This window comes from Hypanus sabinus, chromosome 13, assembly GCF_030144855.1.
Source record: "Hypanus sabinus isolate sHypSab1 chromosome 13, sHypSab1.hap1, whole genome shotgun sequence".
NCBI classification, from domain to species: Eukaryota; Metazoa; Chordata; class Chondrichthyes; order Myliobatiformes; family Dasyatidae; genus Hypanus; species Hypanus sabinus.
In genome coordinates, this window is record NC_082718.1 from 50,969,161 (window position 1) to 50,990,581 (window position 21,421).

Consider the following 21,421-nt stretch of genomic DNA (forward strand, 5'->3'; position numbering starts at 1 on the left):
AGCCTTGAATGGGGTACCTTATCAAATGCCTTGCCAAAATCCATGTACACTACATCTACGGTTCTACCTTCATCAACTTTTTTAGTCACATCCTCAAAAAATTCAATCAGGTTTATAAGGCATGACCTGCCCTTGGCAAAGCCATCCTGACTATTCCTAATCATGTTATGCCTCTCCAAATGTTCATAAATCCTTCCTCTCAGGATCTTCTTCATCAACTTACCAACCACTGAAGTAAGACTCACTGGTCTATAATTTCCTGGGCTACCTCTCTTTCTTCAATAATAATAATAATAATACATAGATAAGTAAATCAATTACAGTATACATATATTGAATAGATTATAAATCGTGCATAAAACAGAAATAATATATATTATAAAAGTGAGGTTGTGTCCAAGGGTTCGATGTCCATACAGTTTGAGTTAGTAAGTTGTGGGCACGCTATGTTGGCGCTGGAAGTGCAATGACACTTGCTCAGAACAATCCTCACTGATTTGACTCAAATAAGAAATCAGCTGTATGTTTTGATATACGTGTGACAAACAGAGCTAATCTTTATCTTTTAAGGGACTGTCCGAACATAAAGCAAGTGGTTTGGGTCATTGGAGCACAGACTTCAGCCAGTCAGGGGTCTGTGCATTCACATTGACTTGACTTCAACCAGTGAGGCTTTTATGCACCTTTAGCAACACAGCAAAATGCTGGAGGAATTCAGCAGGTCATTCAAGTGCTTTCATGTGTCCCGAAACCAAAACTTTCCTTGTGTCATTTGTCTGATGAGGACAGAGTTATGCCACAAACTACATTTATTATCAAAGTATGTATGGAGTAAATAACCATGAAATTTGTCTTCCCTACGGACAGTCACAAAACACGACGGACCATGGAACCAACCCACTCAAAGAAAAACATCAGCTCCCCCACGCAAAAAAATCATGTAAACAGCAATAATAAAAACCCAGCAAAAACACAGAATATAAAAACGCAAAAAGTACTGTGGAGGAGAAGATGGCAGCGTGTGCGGCCTCTCTGGAGAATGGATATCCGATACGTGTTAAGTAGGGATCCACGCACAATCCTGATTGAATGGAGGCAGACGTGGAGGAACATCTGGAGAAACTTCCGAAATACCCGCTGTTCCTGGGTGTCAACGTCTCCAAAGATCTATCTGGGGCCCAACATATTGATACAGCTACGAAGAAGGCTAGACAGTGGCTACGTTTCATTAGGAGATTTGGATGTCACCAAAGACACTTGCAAATTTCTACAGATGTCCCATGGAGAGCATTCTAGCTGGCTGCATCGCTGTCTGGTGTGGGGGGTGGGGGTGGGAGAGGCTACTGCACAGGATCAAGGTAAGCTGACTTAGTCAGCTCCATCACCGCACTAGTCTCTGTGGTATCCAGGACATCTTCAAAGAACAACGCCTCAAAAAGGCAGCATCTATCGTTAGGACTCCCATCACCCAGGACATGCCCTGTTCTCATTGCTCCCGTCAGCAAAGAGGTACAGGAGCCCGAAGGCACACACTCAACAATTCAGGAACAGCTTCTTTCCCTCTGCTGTCCAATTTCTGAATGGACAATGAACCCATAAACACTACCTCACTAATTTTCTTAATTTTTATTGTTACACTACTTATTTAATTTAACTGTTTTATATACATATATCTATATCTATCCATCTATTTTATACATATACTGTATTTCACAGTTCTTCTTTCTCTACTATTAGGTATTACATTGTTCTGCTACTGCAAAGACAACAAATTTCACAACATATGCCGATGCTATTAAACCTGATTCTCAAATTAATTTTTGTTAGGAATTTGCATGCATTTGTAATGTAACATTGCTATCCACCATTTATGCAAATAGTGGTGGGTATCAAATTTATACTTAGTACAGACTTAAATGTACCATTGACCCCATATGTTGAACTGACATTTAATATTAAAATATTTAATGATAATTGGTACAGCTGTCAGTGAAATGATGCTGACTAGTTCTGCAGTGCTTCAACCAGGAGACTTGGCGGAATGCTTTAACCTCAACCTCTTTATGCTGTCCTTCTAATGCAAATGAAAGTGGAATTCAGCTTGAGTGTCTTTGGCATGGGGGGTTGAAGCAGAATAAGGCTCCCTTCTGATGGAACTTGCACAGCGCAACCTTCTGCTTCACTCCTTCGCCAAGCAACTTTGCTCTGTCTGCTGTGCCAGCCGGGATCTCCGGTGGCCAGCCATTTCAATTCCACTTCCTATTCCCACACTGACACGTCAGCCCACAGCCGCCTCCACTGCCACGTCGAGGCAAAACATAAATTAGAGAAACAACACCTCATACTTTGCCTGGGCAGTCTCCAATCTGGCAGCATGAACACTGAATTCTGTAACTTCCAATAACTGCTGCCCCACTGCAGTTCCTTGTCCCCTCTTTTCTTTCTCCTCCTGATCCATCTGGCAATAATCACCCTCTCTTGTATTCTCCATTCGTCCACCGTCTTCCACTGGTGCTCCACCCTCTTTTCTCTGCTCCACTTTCCCCTCCTCTCAGATTCCATCATTTGTCATTTCCATTTTTTACCTCACAGCTTCTGATGTCACTCCCACTCTCTAATCTCCTTCCCTCATCCGCTATCCCCCCCCCCCCTCACCTGGATCCACCCATCACCTCAGGATCTGAATCGCAATCAGGTTTTTTTGATCTCCAACATGCGTCAGGAGATTTGTTGCTTTGCAGCAGCACTTCGGTTCAATTCATAAAATATATTATAAATTATGTAATTAAAAAGAGAAAAATCACCTACCACCCCACCAGCCTCCGCGTCCAGCACATAATATTCTCTGAAACTTCCAGAATCTCCAACGGGATCCCACCAACAAGCACGCCTTTCCCTCCCCACTACATTCTGCTTTTTGCAGGGATCGCTCCCTACATGACCTCCTTGTCCATTCATCCCTCCCCACTGATTCTCCCCCCCCCCCCCGGCCCTTATCCTTGCAAGCGGAACATGTGCTACACCTGCCCCTACATCTCCTCCCTCACTACTATTCAGGGCCTCAAACAGTCCTTCCAGGTGAGGCGACACTTCGTCCAGGAGTCTGTTGGGATCAATTACTGTGTTCACTGCTCCCGGTGTGGCCTCCTGTATATTGGAGAGACCTGACGTAGATTGGGAGACCGTTTCGCTGAGCATCTACGTTCCATCTGTCAGAACAAGTGGGATCTCCCAGTGGCAACCCATTTTAATTCCATTTCCCATCCCCATTCCGATATGTCCATCTATGGCCTCCTCCACTGTCACTTAGGTTGGAGAAACAACGCCTTATATTCTGTTTGGGTAGCCTCCAACCTGATGGCATGAACATCAATTTCTCAAACTTCCAGTAATGCCTCCAGCTCCCCCACTTCACCATTTCCTATCCCCCTTTCTCTCTCTCATGTTATCCTCTTGCCCCCCCATCACCTCCCTCTTTTTCTTTCTTCCAAGGCCTTAAGTCTCTTTTGCCAATCAACTTCCTAACTCTTTGCTTCATCCCTCTCCCTCCAAGTTTCACCTATTGCCTGGTGTTTTCTCTCCCCTCCCCCCACCTTTCAAATCTACTCCTCAGCTTTTTCTCTCCAGTCCTGCTAAAGGGTCTCGGCCCAAAACGTCGACTTTCCTTTTTTCCATAGACGTTGCCCAACCTGCTGAGTTTGTTCCAGCATTTTGCTCGGATTTTCAGCATCTCCAGATTTCCTCTTGTTTGCAATAAAAAATGGTGAGATTCGTTGTCTGTTCAGAAATCTGCGGGCGGAGGTGAAGAAGCTCTTACTGAAATGTTCAGTGTGTCTTCAGGCCCCTGTACTTATTCTGTGATGGTTGTAATGAGAATAGGGCATGTCCTGAGTGGTGGAAGTCCTGAATGAAAACGTCACCTTCTTGAGACAACCTGCCACCTCTTGCTTCACCTCTGCCCTCCACCTCTTTGTACTGGGTATCTCCCCAACTGTTTTAGTCAATGCAGATGAAGGGTCTCCACCCAAAGTGTTGACTGCCCACTTCTCTCCACAGATGCTGCCTTACTCACTGAGTTCCCCTAGCTTCTTGTAAGTTGCTCCAGATCCTAGCATCTGCTGCCTTTTGTGTCTTCACTTTCTTTTAATCTGAAAGCCAGTTTATCTGCTTTCTCACAGCTCCAGCATCCTGGGTTCGCACTTGGCCTCCGGTGCTGTCTGGGTGAAGTTTGCAACAATCTCCCTGTGACCATTCGGGTTTCCTCTTGGTTTCTTTTCACCTCCCAAAGGTATGAGGGTTGGTAGATTTAAAGAGATTAGCTTTCTTTGTCACATGTCCATCAAAACATACAGTGAAAAGCAACGTTTGCATCAAATCATATCGGCAAGGGTTGTGTTGGTCAAGTGTCCCCAACATAGCATGCCCACAATTTACTATCCCCAACCATTTGTCTTGAGAATGTGGGAGGACCCCACGTGGTCACAGGGGGAACATACAAGCTCTCTGAAACACCATTCTGTGAACAGGTACACAACCCTGATGCCTGCACTGTAAATTGCCCCTGGTGTGTAGTTGAGTAGTAAAACCTGGGGGCAGTTTATGGTTGAATTCCATTTGGGAATGGGGAGAATTAAATGGGATGAGCGTAATTACTTGATAGTTAATGTGGAGCAGAGGGTCTTGTTTCTGTGCTGTATGACATCACTGAGGATTTAACTAAACTGCTAAAAAGTTACAAGTAATACTGATGAAGGTATAAAATTAACCAGTTTCTCAGGCTTCTATGGACAAAGTTATTGTGGTTACTCTTGATGTTCAGCTTGTTTCTCTAATTATCCTAAAGACATTATGATAAAGGAGTTGGAAGTTATTAAGATTTGCCTGGTGTGTTGCTTTAACAATGGAAGTCCTAGATATTAGAGAAAGCAACTCTCTTAGCTGGAAACAGAGAAGACGAGAAGAGACAGTTGTTCGGCTTGTTCATTGATGCACTATCAATAACTAGAGGAGACTGGAAGTGAACGATAGGCTTTTATTAACAGCGAAAACGGAGCACGACCATGTTGAAGACTGAGGGAGGAGCAGTGCCCCAATCGCCTTTATACAGGGGTCTGTGGGAGGAGCCACAGGAGCAGTCAGCACAGGGCGTGTCCAGACAGGTATATATGGTTTACCACATTCACTCACCACATTACAAAATTTAATCCTTTTTCATATTTCTTTGCCAGCATCCAAATTTTGCTTACGTAATGCCTTGGTTCACATTTTTACTGCTATGCTGTAGGTATTTCATTTAGTAGCTCCATTCTGCTTTCAGCCTGTTTGGGTTATTGCTGGAGACAAGGGATGATGTGGAAGGTGTGCCGTCCAATTAGAGGTTTTCTTGGCGAGGGGCAGTAAGTTTGGTCTTGGGCTTTTGTTCATTGTGAGAAGACGCTGGGGAGAACCAGTTGTAGCGTATGATGCAGTGGGAGACCCGTTTGTTCGAGATGGACTGCCAACAACGTTTGGAAGATGGTGTGAGCTCTCACGTTGACCGAGGGCCCAGCGTGTGAGTGACAGAAGTTCAAGATGAGCTCCAACTTGTGCACATTTCTCTGTTTAACTAGAATGGCCCTTTTCTTTTTGTTATTATTTACTAACCCTTTAGTTAATATTCATAAATATGATTCCTTTAATCGTATGCAGTGTACTGTCTGTTAGCTTGTGGCACTGATTTGTAACAGGGTAGCAAATTACATAGCATCCACACAAACCCGGGATTTGGGTTCAATCTCACGAGTTTGGCAGTGGCGGAGATTGTCTTCCCTGGACTTATGCAGCCGAGGAAACCAGGGAGTTTCAATTAGATAATTTCAGACATATAATGGCACAGGCCTTGTTTCCTACATAATCATGAATAATTATGAAAAATAAACAAAAAAGTGTAACAGTTTCGCTCCTAGCAAGGCAGTTGTGAAATGTTTGGACACAACTTAAAATCCTGATGATCTAGTGACGTTTTGAATGTGTACAATGGTTTTAATAAATCCTTTACCAGTACAGTAATCTTAAGCCAGGCACCATTACAATAGTCAGAGGAAACACTTTTAAGATAATTATTAAATGTCTGTAATGGATTTAATGCAATCAAGGTCTGCAGTGCAATATACTCCCCTTTTAACTTCATGATGGCTGCTGCAGCTTCAGACTTGTGAAGATCTCAGAAGGGATACTTGTCCTTGACAATATCTAGTTTCTAGGGACAGAACAAAATGATAGCAATCTTCCTTCTGTAGTCATAGTTGAACCAATGGATGCCTGATCCTGCCCAGCCAATCAACAAAGCAGTGAGATGAAAATTGTTCTTTATTTTGTTACAATCTATAACTGTTTCATGCCATTTGCAACAAATAATCCAGATTGCAACATGCCCCTCAGTTTCCAAGGCAACCCATTCATTTATTTTCACAATCTTGGGCATATTTGCAAATTTATACTTGTTACAAGTTCAATGTATCGAAACTACAGAACAGACTGGCCCTTGAAACTTCTACACACTCTGATTTCTAAGGCAACACACACAAAATGCTGGAGGAACTCAGCAGCATCTATGAAAGTGAATTAACAGTCGACATTTGGAGCCGAGACCCTTCATCCGGACTGGAAGGGAAGGGGGCAGAAGCCAGAGTAACAGGGTGGGGGGAGGGGAGGAGTACAAGCTAGAAGATGATAGGTGAAGCCAGATGGGTGAAGGTGGAAGCAAGAAGCAGAAATGTGATTGGACAAAAAGGTGAAGGGCTAGAGAGAAGGCATCTTATAGGAGAGAAGGGTGAACCATGGGTGAAAGGGAAGGAGGAGAGGCACCGGGGGAAGTGATAAGCAGCTAAGGAGAAGAGGTGAGAGGTGAGCCAAAATTACCAACTTAAAGAAATTGGTGTTCATACCATCAGGTTGGAAGCTACCCAGACGGAATATGAGGTGTTGCTACTCCAACCTAAGAGTGGCCTCAGCATGGCTGTAGAGTAGGCCATGGACTAACATGCCAGAATGGGAATTGGGATTAAAATGGTTGGCCACTGGGATATCCTGCTCTTTGTGGATGCAATGAAGGTGCTCAACAAAGCGGTCTCCCAATCTCCATTGGGTCTCGCGGATGTGGAGGAGGCCCTACCAGGAGCACCAGATGCAGTAGATGGCCCCAACAGACTTGCAGCTGAAGTGTTGCCTCACCCGGAAGGACTGCTTGGGGCCCTCAACGAAGATGAGGGAGGAGGTGAATGGGCAGGTGCAGCACTTCTGCTGCTCGTAAGGATAAGTGCCAGGAAGGAGATTAGGGGAGGGATGAATGGACAAGGGAATCGAGGGAGCGATCTCAGCGTAAAGTGTGTGTGGGGGGGAGGTAAAGATGTGCTTGGTGGTGATGGGAGGGGGTCCTGTCGAAGATGGCGGATGTTGGGGAGTAATATTGAGGTTTATTTGGTTATAAATAATCTAACCCCAGTGCTCACTCGATCAAGCCTTCCATGGTTCTCACAGACACACAATAATGAGTTCATTTATACATCCCTGATCATCAGCATATTTATTTTTAATGACTCGATCTGTCCTGATCCAGGCACATAGATTCCGGTCTCATCAAGATGAGCTGCCGGGATTTAATGGGAAGGACCCACATGTACAATGAGACATGAGGGACTGCAGATGCTGGGATCTGGAGAGTAAAATACCTGCTGGAAGAACTCAGTAGATCGAAGTGGAGGAAAGGGATGGTCTACCCTGCTTGGAATATAATGAAAAGAAAGTTAAAGGGTTGAGGACAGGTATTGGAGCACAGTTGATGGTGGTTTGGAGTTACCTGGATTCATAGTTTGGATATATGACTTGAACAAGTCACTGGAATTTATGTTGAGCTCTTGTGGAGATTTAGAAGTGTGTATAAATTTTGAGAACTGTCCTAAGGTACAATAAGCATTGGTGTTCATGTAATGTTTGACTTGGAAGACCTATATAGACAGCATTGACCTGTGTTTGTTCGCCTCCCAGGTGCCAGGGTCCGGGATGTTTCTGATCACGTCCACGATATCTTGAAATGGGAAGGAGAATAGCCAGAGGTCGTGTACATATTGGTACCAATGACATAGGTAGGAAAAGGGAGGAGGTCCTGAAAAAAGACTACAAAGAGTTAGAAAGGAAGTTAAGCAGCAGGACCACAAAGGTAGTAATTTTGGGATTACTGCCTGTGCCATGTGACAGTGAGAATAGAAATAGAATGAAGTGGAGGAGAAATGCATGGCTGAGGGTTTGGAGCGGGGGCAGGGATTCAGATTTCTGGATCATTGGGACCTCTTTTGGGGCAGGTGTGACCTGTACAAAAAGGGCAGGTTGCACTTGAATCTGAGGGGGACCAGTATCCTGGTGGGGAGGTTTGCAAAGACTATTCAAGAGAGTTTAAACTAGAGTTGTTAGGGGGTGGGAACCAAACTGAAGTGATGGAGAAAAGGAAAGTTGGCTCACAAATAGAGACAGTGTGAAAGGGAGGATAGACCGGTGATAGAGAAGGGACACGCTCAGTCCGATGGATTGAGATGTGTCTATTTTAATGTGAGGATTATTATGAATAAAGAGGATGAGCTTAGAGCGTGGATCAGCACTTGGAGCTATGAAATTGTGGCCATTACAGAGTCTCGGATGGTGCAGGGGCAGGAATGGCTCCTTCAAATGCCAGGCTTTAGATGTTTCAGAAAGGACAGGGAGGGAGGCAAAAGAGGCGAGGACGTGGCACTGTTGATCAGAGATAGTATCATGGCTGCAGGAAAGGAGGAGGTCATGGAGGAGTTCTCTACGGAGTCTCTGTGGGTGGAAGTTACGAACAGGAAGGGGTCAGTAACTCTACTGGGTGTTTTTTATAGACCACCCAATAGTAACAGGGACATAAAGGAGCTGATAGGGAGACAAATTCTGGAAAGGTGTAATAATAACAGGGTTGTTGTGGTGGGAGATTTTAAATTCCCAAATGTCGATTGGCAGCTCCTAGAGTGAGTAGTTTAGATGGGGTGGAGTTTGTTAGGTGTGTTCAGGAAGGTTTCCTGACACAATATGTAGATAAGCGTACAAGAGGAAAGGCTGTACTTTATCTGGTATTGGGAAATGAACCTGGTCAGGTGTCAGGTCTCTCAGTGGGAGAGCATTTTTGAGATAGTGATCACAATTCTATCTCCTTTACCATAGCATTGGAGAGGGATAGGAACAGACAAGTTAGGGAAACTTTTAATTGGAGTGAGGGGAAATATGAAGCTATCAGGCAGGAACTTGGAAGCATAAATTGGAAACAGATGTTCTCAGGGAAACACACGGAACAAATGTGTCAAATGTTCAGGGGATATTTGTGTGGAGTTCTGCATAGGTACATTCCAATGAGACAGGGAAGTTATGGTAGGGTATGGGAACCATAGAGTACAAAGGCTGTAATAAATCTAGTCACGAAGAAAAGAAAAGCTTACAGAAGGTTCAGGGAGGTAGGTAATGTTAGAGAGCTAGAAGATTATAAGGCTATCAGGAAGGAGCTCAAGAAAGAAATTAGGAGAGCCAGAATGGGCCTTGAGAAGGCCTTGCCGGACAGAATTAAGGAAAACCCTAAGGCATTCTACAAGTATGTGAAGAAGAAGAAGAAGAGGATAAGATGTGAGAGAGTAGGACCAATCAAGTGTGACAATGGAAAAGTGTGTATGGAACTGGAGCAAATAGTGGAGGTACTTAATGAATACTTTGCTTCAGTATTCACTATTGAAAAGGATCTTGGCAATTGTAGGGATGACTTGCAGTGGACTGAAAAGCTTGAGAATGTAGATATTAAGAAAGAGGATGTGCTGGAGCTTTTGGAAAGTATCAAGTTGGATAAGTCTCCGGGACCGGTTGTGATGTACCCCAGGCTACTGTGGGAAGCGAGGGAGCAGACTGCTGAGCCTCTGGCGATGATCTTTGTATCATCAATGAGGATGGGAGAGGTTCCTGAGGATTGGAGGGTTGCGGATGTTGTTCCTTTATTCAAGAAAGGGAGTAGAGATATCCCAGGAAATTACAGGCCAGTGAGTCTTACTTCAGTGGTTGGTAAGTTGATGAAGAGCATCCTGAGAGGCAGGAGTTATGAACTTTTGGAGATACATAATATGATTAGGAATAGTCAGCATGGCTTTGTCAAAGGCAGGGCCTGCCTTACGAGCCTGATTGTATTTTTTTGAGGATGTGACTAAACACATTGATGAAGGAAGAGCAGTAGATGTAGTGGATATGGATTTCAGCAAGGCATTTGATAAGGTACCCCATGCAAGGCTTATTGAGAAAGTAAGGAGGCATGGGATCCAAGGGGACATTGCTTTGTGGATCCAGAACTGACTTGCCCACAGAAGGCAAAGAGTGATTGTAGATGGGTCATATTCTGCATGGAGGCCGGTGACCAGTGGAGTGCTTCAGGGCTCTGTTCTGGGACTCCTACTCTTTGTGATTATTATAAATGACCTGGATGAGGAAGTGGAGGGATGGGTTAGTAAATTTGCTGATGACACAAAAGGTATTGTGGATAATGTGGAGGGCTGGTCAATGGACATTGATAGGATGCAATGCTGGGCTGAGAAGTGGCAGATGGAGTTCAACCCAGATAAGTGAGAGGTGGTTCATTTTGGTAAGTCAAATATAATGGCAGAATATAGCATTAATGGTAAGACTCTTGGCAGTGTGGAGGATCAGAAGGATCTTAGGGTCTGAGTCCATAGGGCACTCAAAGCTGCTACACGGGTTGACTTTATGGTTAAGAAGGCATACGGTGTGTTGGCCTTCATCAATTGTGGGATTGAATGTAAGAGCCAAGAGGTAATGTTGCAGCTACATAGGACCCTGGTCAGACCCCACTTGGAGTACTGTGCTCAGTTCTGGTCGCCTCACTACAGGAAGGACATGGAAACCATAGAAAGGGTGCAGAGGAGATTACAAGGATGTTGCCTGGATTGGGGAGCATGCCTTATGAGAATAGGTTGAGTGAACTCAGCCTTTTCTCCTTGGAGCAATGGAGGATGAGGATGGAGCAAGGCCTTTGACAAAATTCCACATGGAAGGTTAGTTAAGAAGGTTCAGTCATTAGGTATTAATGCTGGAGCAATAAAATGGATGCAACAGTGGCTAGATGGGAGATGCCAGAGAGTAGTGGTGGATAATTGTTTATCGGGATGGAGGCCGGTGACTAGCGGGGTGCCTCAGGGATCTGTTTTGGGCCCAATGTTGTTTGTAATATACATAAATGATCTGGATGATGGGGTGGTAAATTGGATTAGTAAGTATGCCGATGATACTAAGGTAGGAGGTGTTGTGGATAATGAGGTCGGTTTTCAAAGCTTGCAGGGAGATTTATGCCAGTTAGAAGAATGGGCTGAACGTTGGCAGATGGAGTTTAATGCTGAGGAGTGTGAGGTTCTTCATTTTGGCAGGAATAATCCAAATAGAACACACAGGGTAAATGGTAGGGCATTGAGGAATGCAGTGGAACAGAGAGATCTAGGAATAACAGTGCATAGTTCCCTGAAGGTGGAGTCTCATGTAGATAGGGTGGTGAAGAAGGCTTTTGGAACGCTGGCCTTTATAAATCAGAGCATTGAGTACAGAAGTTGGGATGTAATGTTAAAATTGTACAAGGCATTGGTAAGGCCAAATTTGGAATATTGTGTACAGTTCTAGTCACCGAATTATAGGAAAGATATCAATAAATTAGAGAGAGTGCAGAGACGATTTACTAGGATGTTACCTGGGTTTCAGCACTTAAGTTACAGAGAAAGGTTGAACAAGTTAGGTCTCTATTCATTGGAGCATAAAAGGTTGAGGGGGGGATTTGATCGAGGTATTTAAAATTTTGAGAGGGATAGATAGAGTTGACGTGAAAAGGCTGTTTCCATTGAGAGTAGGGGAGATTCAAACGAGAGGACATGATTTGAGAGTTAGGGGGCAAAAGTTTAAGGGAAACACGAGGGGGTATTTCTTTACTCAGAGAGTGATAGCTGTGTGGAATGAGCTTCCTGTAGAGGTAGTAGAGGCCAGTTCAGTTGTGTCATTTAAGGTAAAATTGGATAGGTATATGGACAGGAAAGGAGTGGAGGGTTATGGGCTGAGTGCGGGTAGGTGGGACTAGGTGAAATTAAGAGTTCGGCACGGACTAGGAGGGCCGAGATGGCCTGTTTCCGCGCTGTGATTGTTATATGGTTATATAGGATGAGAGGTGACTTGACAGAGGTGTACAAGATAATGAGAGGTATTGATCGTGTGGATAGTCAGAGGCTTTTCCCCAAGGCTGAACTGGCAAGCATGAGAGGGTATAGTTTTAAGGTGCTTGGAAGTAGGTACAGAGGGGATGTCAGGGGTAAGTTTTTTTATGCAGAGAGTGGTGAGTGCATGGAATGGGCTGCTGGCAGCGGTGGTGGAGGCGGATATGATAGGGTCTATTAAGAGACTCCTAGATGGCTATGGGTAAAGCCTAGGTAGTTCTAAGTTAGGGACATGTTCGGTACAGCTTTGTGGGTCAAAGGGCCTGTATTGTGCTGTATGTTTTCTATGTTTCTATAAGGCATAGGAGCAGAATTAGTCTATTCAGCCCATCGAGTCTACTCCACTATCCTGGCTGATTTATTATCCTTCTCCATTCACCTTCCTTCTTCCTGTAATCTTTGATGTCCTGACTAATCAAAAACCCATGAACCTCCACTTTAAATGTATCCAGTGATTTGGGCCCAACTGCCATCTGTGGCAATGAACTTCACAGATTTACCACAATCTGGCTAAAGAAATTACTTCTCATCTCTGTTCTAAATGGATAGCCCTCTATTCCGAAACTGAACCCTTTGGTCCCAGACATCCCCTCACCATAGAAAACATCTTCTCCACATCCCCTCTACCTTAAACTTTCAAAATTCAATAGGTTTTAATGAGCTATCCCCTCATTTTTCTAAACTCCGCTGAGTACAGGCTCAAAGTCATCAAAAACTCTTCATACATTAACCTTTTCATTTGTGGGATCATTCCTGTGAATCTCCTCTGCACTCTGCAACACCAGCACGTTTTCTTAGAGAAGGGGCCTAAAACTGCTCGTAATACTCCAAAATGCGGTCTCAACAATGTCTTGTAAAGCCTCAGCATTACATCCTTGAAATGAATGCTAACATTGCAATTGTCTTCCTTACCACTGACTCAACCTGAGAATTAACCTTTAGGCAATCCTGCACAAGAACTTCCAAATCTTAATGCATCTCTGATTTTTAAACTTTCTCCTTGTTGCCTTGCAGCTATACCCGCTCATGGGGAAGGTTTTGGAAGTAAACCCTGAGGAAAAATCCAGAGCTGGAGTCCCTGAGGCAGTCCTATGTTGTTCAACACTGAGTGGCAACTCTTGCGACGCCATGATGCCAGACGGTATCCATCTCTGCCATTCCTTTGGATTCATCAGCTGGCTGGAGAGGGAGAGCCTGTTGGCTGGCCGAAAGCTTGCACTCCATATCGTACTACCCTGGCTTGCATATCACGTAGACAGCTGGGATGCAACATCCATGGTCGAGCCTGACCAACACTCTGAGACAACTGTCCACGCCTTTATTCCTCCTACCAAAGTGCATGGCCGTAAACTTCTCTACACTACATTTCATCTGCCTCTTTGCCCATTCTCCTAATCTGTCCAAGTCTTCCTGCAGACTCATTGCTTCCTTAAAACCACCTGCCCCTCCACCTATCTTTGTATCATCTGCAAACCTGACCACGTAGTCATCAATTCTCATCACTGCCATCAAGTCATCACTGAGGCTGTCTACAAGAAGGTTCAGAGCCGTCTGTATTTCCTGAGGAGACTGAGGTCCTTTAACATCCAACAGATGATGCCAAGGATGTTCTACGAGGCTGTGGTGGCCAGTGCTATCATGTTTGCTGTTGTGTGCTGGGGCAGCAGGTTGAGAGTAGCAGACACCAACAGAATCAACAAACTCATTCGTAAGGCCAGTGATGTTGTGGGGGTGGAACTGGACTCTCTGACAGTGGTGTCTGAAAAGAGAATGCTGTCCAATTTGCATGCCATCTTGGACAATGATTCCCATCCACTCCATAATGTACTGGTTAGGCACAGGAGTACATTCAGCCAGAGATTCATTCCACCGAAATGTAACACTGAGCGTCATAGGAAGTCATTACTGCCTGTGGCCATCAAACTTTACAACTCCTCCCTCGGAGTGTCAGACACCCTGAACCAATAGGCTGGTCCTGGACTCATTTCCACTCGGCATGATTAACTTATTATTTAATTATTTATGGTTTTATATTACTATATTTTTTCACTATTCTTGGTTGGTGCGGCTGTAACGAAACCCAATTTCCCTTGGGATCAATAAAGTATATCTCTCTGTCTGTCTGTCTATTATTCAAATTCTTAACATATAATGTAAAAAGAAATGGTCCCAAAAGTAACCCCTGTGAAACACCACTAGTCAACGGCAGCCAAAAGGCCCCCTTCATTAACATTTATTTATTGGATATTAACATCCAACTCACTGACCTCCGTTGATACCCCTGCCCCCCACCCTTACCCCCATCCCATCTATTATTTTTGTCTGGTTCTCTTTCTCTCTCTTTTCCCCCCTCACTATAATCTCTCCCCCCAATTCTACCTTTCTTTCTCTTTTATTTCCCATAATTCTCCACCTTCCCCCCCAGCCCATTTCCCTCCAGCCTATCACTTCCCAGCTCTCTACTTCATCCCTCCCCCCACTTCTTATCCCCCCTCGACCATCCCATGTTACTTCACTCCTGATGAAGGGTTTCGGCCCGAAACGTCATTATTACCTCCTCCCATCGATGCTGTCTGGCCTGCTGAGTTCTGCCAGCATCTCGTGTTTTTTTTTATTTATTTCCAGCATCTGCAGACTCACTCGTGTTCCCTTTATTCCCACTCTTTTCCTTCTGCCAGTCAGCCATCTACTATCTATGCTCTTATATTTCCTACAATACCATGAGCTTTTATCTTATTAAACATCCTCTCATGTGATACTTTGTCAAAGGCCTTCTGAAAATCCAAATAACCAACATCCACCTATTCTCCTTTGCCTACCCTACCTATTATTTCCTCAAAGAAACCAAGTGGGCATGTGCTTATTCACTTGTTTACAATTATGAGATAAGAAGTAAATACAGTAAGTTTATAAGACTATAAAACATGGGAGCAGAATTAGACCATTCAAGTCTGCTCTGCCATTCCATCATGGCTGATTTATTATCCCTCTCAACCCATTTCCTCTGCCTTCTCTCTGTAACCTTTTCCGCCCTAACTAATCAAGAACCAATCACCCTCTGCTTTAAATATACCCAATGACTTGGCCTCCACAACCATCTGTGGCAGTGAATTCCACAGATTCACCACCATCTGGCTAAATAAATTCCTCCTTATCTCTGTTCTAAATAAACGTCCCTCTGATGCTGTGCCCTCTGGTCCTAAATACCCCAATTATAGGAAACATCCTCTCCACATTCAATCTGTCTAAGCCTTTCAATATTCAATAGGTTTCAATGAGATCGCCCCTCATTCTTCTAAATGCCAGTGAGTACAGGCTCAGAGGCATCAAACGCTCTTCATACGTTAACCCTTTCATTCCTAGGGTTATTCTTGTGAACTTCCTATGGACCCTGTCCAATGGAATCTACTTGTTTTGGATATTTTATGGGTTTATTTCCCCTAAAGCACTCAAAAAGGACACCAACAACACATGTCCCCAAATTCCCAAAATATCCCTTGCTGCTTCGTGGAAATACAATGGGATAGAAAGTTAACTTTGTGCCAAGAAATGTACATATTAGGATTGGATGATGAAATGGTTGGATAAGGGGCAAACATTAAAGAGCTGTAAAGCATAAACCTACAGATTCTAGAAATCCAGAATTTAAAAATAAGGATATTGTGAGAATTTTCAGCAGGTTAAGCAGTCTAGCGACAGGATTAGTGTTTTAAGTTAATTCCCTTTATAGGAGGATAGAGTAGTCACAAGTGGAATCACAGTTCGATAGGATGGTGAACAAGGCTTTTGGGAAGGTTAAGGTCCAGTTGGACAAGATGCTGGTAAGACTACAGTTGGAGTATTGTATTCTGTTTTCGTCACCCAGCTATAGAAAAGATGTTATTAAACTAGAAAACATGCAGAAAAAATACAAACATGTTGATATAACATGAGGGACTGAGATTGTCAGCCTAAGACATTTTCCTTGGAGTGTAATACTGGGTGTGATTGAAATGAAGAGGGGCATAGAGAGGATGAATACACTCAGTCTTTTTTTCAGGGCTGGGCAATTCAAGAACTAGAGGGCACAAGCTTAAGGTGAGAAGGAAAAGATTTAATAGGAACTTGAGTGGAAACTTTTTTAATCAGAGAGAGTTATGTGAGTGGAATGAGTTGTCAGTGGAAGTGATTGAGACAAGTACAATAAAAATTTTAAAAGATAGGCAAATGGATGGAAAGGTTTAGAATGACAGGTTCAAATGATATTAGCTTGGATGGGAATCTTGGTTAGCATGGACCAGTCGTGTCAAAAGGCATGTTTCCATGCTGTTTGTAGAGGGCGCACTGGTTTTTAGAGCTTATGGACTAGATTGGACCAGGACACTTTCCTTAACACTCCGTTTCACAAAAAAACAGAGGGCTGTTGTCCAGTTAATGGAAACCCTGACAAAAACTGCTTTTCCTAGAGATTACTCCATATCTCTGGATCATTAACCACAGCAACATTGAGGTATACAGACAATGGCAGAGAGCAGTTGCTTAACTGTGGTCTGAATACAACATGGACTCCAAGAAGAAAGAAATACAATTTAATCTGTCTTAATTTCTTCACTATATTTACCCCTTGTACATTCCAGAAACATTAATATCTGCAAGACCACCATCTGGACCCTGCTGCTTATTGTCATGGGATGGTGGGATTTCTGGTAAGTCACTTTTGAAGATGATGTTGGATTGTAGTGACACATGAGGCTTATTTTAGCAACAATAAGTTGTTTTGATGCAGCATTCATGTAAGATGATTATTATGTAATGTGTCTACTTCATTTTACTTCAGTGAGACACACAGCTATGACGTGGTGGCATAATGATGATTCATGTGTTTCTTACATATAACCCATAATAAATTATTAAAGAAAGCTTAATCAAACAATATATTTAAAATATTGAAATATTAAATACACTACAATGATATCTAAGGTTCTATAACAGAGTGATACCAACACGGTTATATACTAGAATGTGACAAGTGCAAAATGATTGAAGAGGTCAATTTTAAACCATGTCTCAAAGAGTAATTCCTTAAATATTTCCATTAAAAATAAATATTTAGCAATGAATTCCAAAACTTTGCTGATGGCACAGCAGTGATGATGATGAGTCCTCACCAAAAGAGGATATAATTGGAGGAGCACAGTGATCTTGGACTGCAGGACTTGAAGAGATTTCAGATTGGATTGAGAAAGGCGTGCAGGTTACTAATATTAATAGAATTAAAGTGAAAATAGTAACAACAAAGTTTATTGGATTGGGAGCCAATGTAAGACAAAGAGTAAAGAGATTTTGGATGAATGGAATACTGTATTAGAAAATGGTTGCAGTGTTTTGGATGAGCCAACTATTATGGTGGGTCTTTAATTAAGCAAAAGACTTGAAAAATCATTAAGAAAACAGCCTGACAGCTTCAGCTCTTAAATGTGATTTAATGATCTCATTTAAACATATAAAATTCTTACAGGTCCTGGTGGGATAAATGCAGGAAAGATGTTTCAACAAATACTGGAGGTGTCAGAAATGTTCACGTCCTGTATATGAATACTTAGAAATTAGGCTTATGGTTCCATATTTTTTAAAAAAATGAATTTAGTTTCACAAATCCTCATGATGACTTTGGACTCATTGCTTGGAATGCTTGGAACCAGCAATCAGAGTCTCGAAACAGGGGCTTGACTTTTCGAGAATGAGGTGAGATGCTCTTCACGCGGTGAATATTTGAAATTTGCTGCTCAAGAGGGCTATGAGGCTTGAGAATGTTCAAGACAGAGATCAATAGTTTTTGGATAATAGAGAAATAAAGGGAGAGAAAGTGTCATTGAAGTAAAATCAAATCCAAGTTCAGATAATTGTCCAGTGCGCAAATATGGTGAGATACAGGCACAATTATAAACTTGCTTGCAGCAGCATCTTGGACGCACCGATATAAATTGTGCATAAGTTATGCAGAAATTATACAAGACAATGAAGAGAGAGGGAAAAGCAGTGCCAAAAAAGACTTTAGTGCTAAAATACAAGACACAACTTGAGTCCAGTATGTGGTAGTGGAAGAGTAGGCCTATTATGTTCCAGTGATGGGATAGGATTAGGGTTGGGCAGGTCATTTCAAGTACTTGATGGTTGTTAGGAATGTAGCTGTTCCTGCACCTGGTGGTGTGGGTTTCAGGTTTCTGTATCGTCTGCCTGATGTTAACAGTGAGAAAAGGATGTGAACCGAATAGAGGGCATTCTTGATCATGGATGCCTCCTTCTTAAGGCAGCTTCTCCTATAGATGCTGTCAATAGTATGGAGCACTGTGCCTATAATGGACAGGGCTGTGTCCACATCTTGTTGCAGCCTCTTGCATTCCTGTGTATTAGAATTGATGTACCAGTCAGAATATTTTCAACTGCTCGTTGTTAGAAATCTGTTAGAGTATTTGATGACATGCTGAATTTCCTCAAGCTTCTAAGAAAGTGGAGAAGCTTCGGCACCTTCCTTGTAATTGCATCTATGTGTTGGATCCAGGACCGGTCATGTGGGATGTTAACCCAGGAATTTGCAGCTGCTGAATCTCTTCACTGGTGAGAACTGACATGAGGTCTCCTGATCATCTGTATTCACCTTGTTTATATGACACATCTCCCATAGCAGGGTGACCATAACTGAATACAATATTCCAAATGTAGCCTCACCAACATCTTGTAGAAGCATGGAAAATAGAGCAGTACAGGCTCTTCAGCCATGATATTGTGCTGACTTATATGAACTTCATGATCAATGCAACCTTCCCCTCCTACACACCCCATAATCCTCTTGCATCCATATGCCTTTCTAAGGGATTTTAAAATGCCCCTCTTTGTCAGGCTCTGCCACTACTCTGGACATTCTAGGCTCCACCATTCTCTATGTAAAAAAAAAACTTAACTTTAACATCCTCCCTAAACTTTCCTTCACTCACTTTCAATAGCTGGCCTCTGATATTGTCCACTGCTGCCTTGGGGGAAAGCAGTGCTGGATGTCCACTCTATCTATCCCTCTCATAATCTTATACACCTCTATAGGTTGCCTCCTTTCCTCTGTCACTTCGAAGAGAGATGGCTTAGCTTGCACAGCCTTTCCTCATAAGACGTGTTCTCTAATCCAGACAATATCCTCTGTATCCTCTCCAAAGCTTCTACACCCTTCCTATCATGAGGTGACAAGAACTGAACACAATACTCCAAGTGTGGTCTAACCAGAGTGTTATGGAGCTGCAACTTTACCTCGCGGCTCTTGAACTCATTCCCTTAACCAATGACGGTAATACACCATACACCTTATTAATCACTCTATCAACTTGCATGGTAACTTTGAGGGATTTGTGGATTTGGATCTCAAGACCACTCTGTTCAGAGTTCTGCCATTAACTTTGTACTCCACTTCAAGTTCAAGCTTCCACAGTGAATTACTTCACACTTTTTTGGATTGAACTCCATCTGCCACTTCTCTGCCCAACTCTGCATCCTGTCTATATCCCATTGTAACCTACATCAACCTTCTATACTACTCACAGCACTTCCAATCTTCATGTCACCTGCAAACTTACTTACTTAGCCTTCCACTTCCTCATCCAAGTCATTCATAAAGAACCTCAAAGACCGTGAGTCACCGACTTTCAGGCAAAATACACTTCGTCTTCTACTACACTCTGCCTCTGTGGGCAAACCAATTCTGAATCCATGCAGCCATGTTTTCATGGTTCATAACTTTCTGGATGATAACTGCAGTGTACAGAGAATTCCCAACTTCTATACCCAGTGCCCTGATTAATGAATGTCAGCACAACAAGTGCCTTCTTCTTTATTCTGTCTGCTTGAACCACCACCATTTACTTCTTCCCCTAGGTCCCTGTGTTCCAAAACACCCCACAGTGCCCTGCCAGAATATAATACAGGAAATATATACTAGACTGGTCCCAGGATGAAAGATTCCAGCAGAGGTGAGACTGGAAAACATGGGACAATTCTCCCCAAAGCAAACAAAAAATTGAAAGAAAATTTGATAAGTACATGATCATAACTGGTTCTGGTCAGGAAACTGTTACCTAGAGCCAGGATCCAGAGGTGCAGATTTAAGATGTTCGTTCAGTACCAAGAAAATACCAGGAATAGCTTTTTCTTCAAACTGGCTCTGATCCGTAACTCACTGTCACACGTAACTCACTCAGTAGTGGTGCTGAAAGTAACCTGTGACCTTATTAACTGGTACAGCAGGCTAAAGGGGGTGAATGTCCTACTCCTCCTCCGATTTTTTATATGCTGTTCATGGTTGTTGGTAGAGAAGTGCCAAAATGTAGTGGATGAGTAACTGCAATAGCGATCAGAGCTCCTGACCATTGATCAAGAGGCAAGAGTCCAATTCCACCATGGCTTCTGGGGAATTTAAAGTAATTAAATAACATTTTAAGTTCTAAGTAAATTTACTATGAAAGCACCTAAATATTATGCCAACATATACTTCCTGAGACTCATCTTCTTGCAGGCACTCAGAGTAAATACAATGAAACACAATAGAATCAATGAAAGCACACACAACCAATAGTGCAAAGTACAATAAATTGTAGAAATACAAAAAAAAGTAATAATAATAAATAAGCACAAGTATCGAGAACATGAGTCGCTGGGTTCCTAAAAGTCAGTTGAAAGGTTATGGAATAAATTCAGTGTTGGGCTGAGGGTAATTATCCCCTCTGGTTCAAATGCCTGATGGTTGAAGGGTCATAACTGTTCCTGAACCAGGTGATGCTGTTCTTGAGGCACCTGCACCTCCTTTCCGATGGCAGCAGTGAGAAGAGATCATTGCCTGAATCGTGAATCCAGAATTAGAAATAAACCACTTGTCTCAGTCACAATGATTATGAAACTACAGATTTGCTGTGTAACCTGCCTGGTACATTAATGTCAGCATAGTCAGGAATCTGCTGCTCTTATTGGATCTGGGTTCTATGTGAGTTGAGTACCACTAACGATTTGCAACTACCACTTCACTTCAGAGACATTTAGGGACTGACATTAATTGCTGAGTTCTGTGTCCTGTATTAAAATACATGAAAATAAAGCTTAAAATTCCAAATTAAAAT